This window comes from Zea mays, chromosome 4 (genome assembly GCF_902167145.1).
Source record: "Zea mays cultivar B73 chromosome 4, Zm-B73-REFERENCE-NAM-5.0, whole genome shotgun sequence".
NCBI lineage: Eukaryota > Viridiplantae > Streptophyta > Magnoliopsida > Poales > Poaceae > Zea > Zea mays.
The window spans coordinates 195,266,755-195,273,305 of NC_050099.1; positions in this window are offsets into that span (position 1 = coordinate 195,266,755).

A 6,551-nucleotide genomic window follows, 5' to 3' on the forward strand; every position below is an offset into this window, starting at 1 on the left:
GCTTCAATAAAATGTGCGTATGGACAGACTGCAAGTTGGACTTGCAATATAGTGGTAAAATAACTAGATTAAAATAACAAAATTTATGTATGGTTAGGAACACAAATAGATTACGAAACATTTTCTTATAACAATATAACACATTTGTATATACGTTATCGTAGTATTATATGTTTCCGTTGCAACGCACGGGCACTCACCTAGTGTTTTCTAAAAGTCTACAATTTTAGCTTTACGATTTTCTGAAGCTACTAATGATCTGCTTTTATCAACTTCACTAAATTTTATGAAGATAAAGGAGTCCCAAACATGTCCTATAACTCATGTTTGCGAGTGTAGACAAGAATGCCCCGAGCATGACCCAAAGGAGGCTTCGCCTAGACCGTGCCACTCCTCTGGCACGAGACAACACCCTCGTCATTGTCTCCACTTATCGAAGACCAAGGCGTGCTCGCGAACCAACCCCGACAGACCAAGTTGAAAGTTGGAGACTTATTGGAGATCGGGACCACTAAATGGACTTTGCCTATCAAGAACTTAGCCCTTCGAAGAGCTTGGATGTCTGCGATGGTTGCTTCCTCTAAAATGAACTGCAAGGGTCTAAACAAAGGCCCAGTTGTGGACTAGAGGTGTAATGGGGACTCGATAGTCGTTAACCCATTGGAAATTCCTTTATTAGGGTTAGGGTTTGGGAAGATTTTAATCCCCGTGGGTATAAAGTTGGAAGAAATCCTTCCCCCATTAGGTATGGTGGGTATGGGAAAGTAGAATCCAAACCCGATTACCCATCGATAATATTCACCCAATAAAATTAGGCGTGAAACCTAATAGGCAATAAGTCCAACAACTAAACCTACCTCTCCCAACCCTTTTAACATGCATCCAACTAACCCAAGCGGCCAGATGCCTCGCCCACCAGTCCACGTGACACTTTGTTTTGTTGTGTTTGCATGGTTCAATAATGTTTTCTTGTTACATGTTAGATTTATTTGTGATGTATTGTTGTTGGGTGTCGTATAATCGTATGATTGTTAATGTCATATGAAATACAATGTGACCATGCTTTTCTTATCAGAAATAGGGACCCATTAGGGACTCGATACCCAAATGGGGATGGGTATGGGATGAATCTTATACTCATTATGGGTATGGGTATGGGGATGGTGATGGGTATAGCTTCATGGGGATGGTGATGGGGTGTCCAAACCGGTAGGGAATTCCCCATTGACACCTCTATTGTGAACAGAGTTCTTGGCTCACCTATGGCATGCAGTGACGGAGAGCGAACTAGAAAGGCACTTGCGGAGACCCTGGAGTCATGACTTTCAGCACCTAAGGTCGAAGAGCCAAGTTTGAGTAGCAAGGATATGGTGGGCCTTCCATTGAGCGTGAAAGGCCCACTTGTCATTGTTCCACATTATGCTGTTGTACAGTATATTCTAGGAATGTGATAGGTAACAAAGGGTATGTATGTACTTTAGGGTCATGCCCCTTGATTACCCTATAAATACTCTCGTCTAGAACGGAGAGAGGACACGCTTGACAAGACATATTGAGAGCCATTGTTTCTAGTTTGTCTCATTATTTTGCCCTAACTACTTCCAATTGTTTGGTTCTCACTTGTTAGAACCCAACATTTGGCGTCCACCGTGTCTACTTTGAAAAGCAAGCCCACAATGCCTCCCAAGAAGATGAGCACGTGGTCACAACCTGCTCCATGTCTGCGACAATGAAGGCAGTATCTGCTAGCAATGTAGGAAGAGCAAGAGTCACCTTTGTCGATCAAAATCCATCGCCCTAGGTGGAGATAGCCCCTGTCATCCATAACCACCCAACAAGAATGAGATCCCCTCCCCTCGCAAAGAGCCATCAAACAATCCACTCCCTAAAGGGAGTGTTCACACAAATAGCTCGAAGACCCCCCCTGTTCAATCCTTAGAGCCACCCCTACAAAGCCAAAGTTTGGATCAGCTTGTCAAGAGGCCAACTGTCCAAGTCCCACCGAGTCGAGGACTCATACACATCTTCGCCCCTTAGACCCACAATACAAGAACGACACGAGAGGTCAATGCCTTGATACCAGCATTAACGAGGACCTCACAAGCTAACATGGCTTAGTAGTCCTATGAAATCTTTGACCATTATATCTACAAGGGTACTAGGTTTCCGACCTTGCTAGGTATAGGGCGGAACCTCATAGCATGAGTCATCATGTCCAACGTCGTAGCTATCGTATTCGTGATGTAGGTGCCTAGGATGTGTCTGATCGGCCGCCAAATATGATTCAACGTGATGGCTCCTGCCTCATGGAGGAATCCAATCTCAGCGAAAGGATGGAGACGGTGGTCGAGTCCCATCTTGGTAGTGGATGGGCAAAGTTGTATCGTTGTAGCTCTAGGTGTTAGGAGTATGTCCTAACTCAGGTATGACCAGGCCTTGAGTCAACTTGTACTTATCCCGGATCGACCATTGAGTCACATTGGTGCACGCGCACACCATAGCATATGACATCATTATCTAGATCTTCTTTAATCTTTCGAGGGCATGTGGGTTGCCTTTGCGGTAGGAGTGGAGTAATCCCATCTAACAAGAGTTTGGTCATCATGATGTTTTGTGTCAGAGTGGTATAGATTGATTGTCGTTGGAACTCGACCATATAGATCTAGCAGTGGACCTCTCGACCACTCCAGTGTAGGTCTTCTTGTGTCCACCAAGTCTTATTTGTCCACCAATGATAGGTGCTCTTCTTGCTCGATGTCCACCATGAACATGAACCGAGACCCTGAAAATTTGGAGTATGAATCTGAGTCATCATAGTTTTCCAAGACGGTGTGATGCCTGAGACTTTGTAATTGATACCTTTTTCATTTAAAGACATTTTGGTGCTAAAATATTTGATTCACAAGATTATATAGGGTGTGTTTGGGTGCAGGGCCAAAGGTGCCATGCCAAATATTGGCCTTGCCAAGTTATTTTGGCTAGTATTTGGTTGTAGGCTAAATTTTGGCCATGCCCATAAAAATTTGGCAATGCCAATACAAATCTATGACAATTTTTGGCCAAAACCAAGGCCAACAAATCAGCTGCCAAAATTTGGCTTGGCCCCAACGTATTTTAGCCACAAACCAAACACCAAAACTTGAGCCAAAATTTGGCTTAGCCCAGCTTTGGTAAGTTGCCAAATTTTGGTCGGGCTTCTTTGATCCACAACCAAACAGACCCGTAGAGCTAATACACGGATTTCATGTTCTATATAGCCACACATAAGTGTGTAGTGGTAGGAAAGGATCTCAGATAGAGAAAGAACTTGAATAGTTATGCAACTTTATTGTTTACGACCTTTTTTTTGGCGTCATCTTAATTCTAAAATATCTGATCACAAGATTTTATAAAGTTTATACCAAAAGATTCCATATGCTCTACGGTCACTATTGACTATACAAGTGGATGCGTAGTGATAGAGAACAATCTCGGATGGATAAATGACCAAAATAAAAGTTATTGATCTTGAAAAGTTATGCAACTTCGTAGTTGACAACTTCTCATTTAAAATCATGTATCCAATTGAATTACATTTGAATTGCCCACTTTTAAAATCCGTATTTTTCAAACACCCTCGGATGGAGAAATGACCAAAACAGAAGTTGTAAATAACAAAAATGTATGCAACTTTGTAGTTGATAAACTTTTTATTGAAAATCTTTTATCAAAATAAAATTATGTTTAGTTTTTATCATATTTTGAATCATATTTGAAATTCAAAATTTTGAAACAACCTCGGATGAAGAAATGACTAGAATGAAAGTTGTAGCTCTATAAAACTTCATGGTTGAAAATTCTCTTATTTAAACTTATTTAGAGTTCCAAATACTCATTTTAAAATAGAATCAACATAATGACTAGACTGAATATCCAAAATAAACATAAATATCTTATAGCTATAATAGTTACACAAATAACCATGAGGACTGAGATATTGAGTTCGAGCGACGTCCATAATCTGCTATCCTAAAGGTCGTCAACACCTGATCGTCTCCGCCTAATGTTGTTGTTGTTGGCTGTATGCATAGTTTGGCCTCTATGTAGGATCTGCGCCCACTCCTTGCCGCAAAGCTGACGTACTTGATCATCCTCTTCTCTTTGCTCTCCCAATTAGATCTAGAAAGGCGTTTGCTTAGTGGTTACAAATTAATGCACATGACTTGATTACCATGATGGCCATTATGTGATAATAATTACTTAAATAGGTGTTACAATTGACAATCTCAATTAGGATTTTATAGAAGTTTTCTATGACCCACAATTGATCATTGATGGAGACCCCTGAAACTAATTCACATTATTTTCAACATATGATAGTTTTAGAGATAGGCATAAATATTCGGTGTGGTCGAATATCGGTGACCGCATGCATGAGCTCAGGCACAAATGTGTGGAGCTTTTCGCAGGCATCTTACATTGTCATACATTTTAAAAAATAAAACATTCATATACATGCCAAACACTAGCTTCCAATTTGCACGAGAACCATTCTTCCAAAAAATAATAAGCCATCTTCTAATATGCAATAAAGCAAGTGCTTACTAGAAATTAATAATGTGAGCTATCACTAAGTGAGAAGTGAGTGGAGATGAGCTTTTTTTGGCTTAGATTTTGGTTTGGGTGGACAGGAGCTTTGTGCGGCTAATTCTGAGTTAGAAAAACTAAAAATTAATTTACCACAGTTGTCATCGGTTGAAAACAAACTTTGCATGCCATCCATATGGTGTTCTCCCATAGCCAGAATTACTAGGGCTTGTTGTCCAACTGCTCCCAGTGCCTCTAGTTAGGTCACAGGGCGCCAGCCACCACGTAATTCACTCCTCAATTCCTCGAAAGAAGTTTCTAGAAGAGGTGACGGCGAACGTGCTCATTTCCTGTTGTAAGGGTCATCGTCACCCGGCTACCTATGACGTCGTTGTTGCTTCTCCTGCATGCACAAGAGTCAGAGCCGCCTCTACCTTCGATCTACACCCAGTCCTCTTGTCTTAAAGACAACGTACATGAGCATCCTCTCCTTTTTGATTCCCCAATTAGATCTTGAAAGGTGTTGCTTACTCAGAAGTTGCAAGTTAATGCTGCTAAATTTGGATGGGAAGAATTTTACATTAGCTTGTTGTAGTTTTTGCCTTGATGTCCTTGAGCAAACGCACACGAATTGATTACTGTGGCAGCCATTCTATGTCATAGCTAGATATAGGTGGTGCAATATGGCTAATCTCAGTAGGGTTTTTATAAAAGTTTTTATGACACACAATTGATGGAGAGCAATGAAACTAGTCCACACTATTTTCAACACATAATAGTCTTGGAAACATGATACAAATTCCCTACTAAGACTAGCTAGTGTTAACAACTGCACCGTAAAGAGAAAACACAAGGTTGATTACTAGTAGCTCTAGCTAAGCTAACGCTACACTGGTACTGCAAGTGCAATTCATTTGGCTTCAAGTTAGGTAGAATCATTTTTCAGTAACAAATCGTACTATAGGCCTAACTGCTTATTCAACACTAATATGTCTTGCTATGTTATGAATTTGTGTGGTAGGTGCTGTCATGTAATGAGTTTTTTCATTGCTCATGATCGCCATGTTCTTCTATGTTGTAGTTGAATTTCCCACTTTTAAAATTTGTTTTTTAAACAACTTCATATGGAGAAATGACCAAAATAGAAATTGTAGATAACAAAAAGTTATGCAACTTTATAGTTGATAACCTTTTTATTTGAATCATCTATTAAAAATATGTTTGACTTTTTTTAACATTTGAATCATATTTAAAATTCAAAATTTTGAAACAAACTCAGATGAAGAAATGACCAAAATACAATTAACCAAAATAAAAAATTGTAAATCTAAAAAATTATAGAACTTTTTGGTTGACAATTCTTTCATAAGAATTAATTTAGGGTCCCAAATGCTCATTTTAAAGTACAATAAATGTAATGTCTAGAAGGAATATCTTAAATGAACATAAGTGTCTTATAGATGTAGTGATTAGACAAATGACCCACAAGGGCTAAGATATTGAGCTTGAGCAACGACGGCCACAAACTCGTCCCTCCACTATCCTAATGGTCGTCAGTACCCACCGTCTCCCACATTGTTGGTGCTACATGCATAGTACAACTTATACGTTGGGTGTACGCCCACTCCTTCAGCATCTAGTGTTGGAGCCAAGGTCCAATCTGTCTAGGCATATGCTTAAGCTTTGTTCGAGGTATTACGTGGAGGCCAACCCGACACAAAGGATAGGATACCAGACCCAACACATAGGTGCCCAAGTGGGCTAGGACACCAGACAGTGGTGCCCAATATTCAATTTCAGGCTAGCTTCACTAGTGTGAGCATCCTCTCCTCCTTGCTCCCCCAATAAGATCTCTCTTCTTACTCTCCCAAATAGATCTAGAAAGATGTTGCTTAGAGGTTACAAATTAATGTGCATGACTTGATTACCATGGCAGCCATTATATTGTAATATATAGGTAAATAGGTGTTGTATTTGGCGGTCTC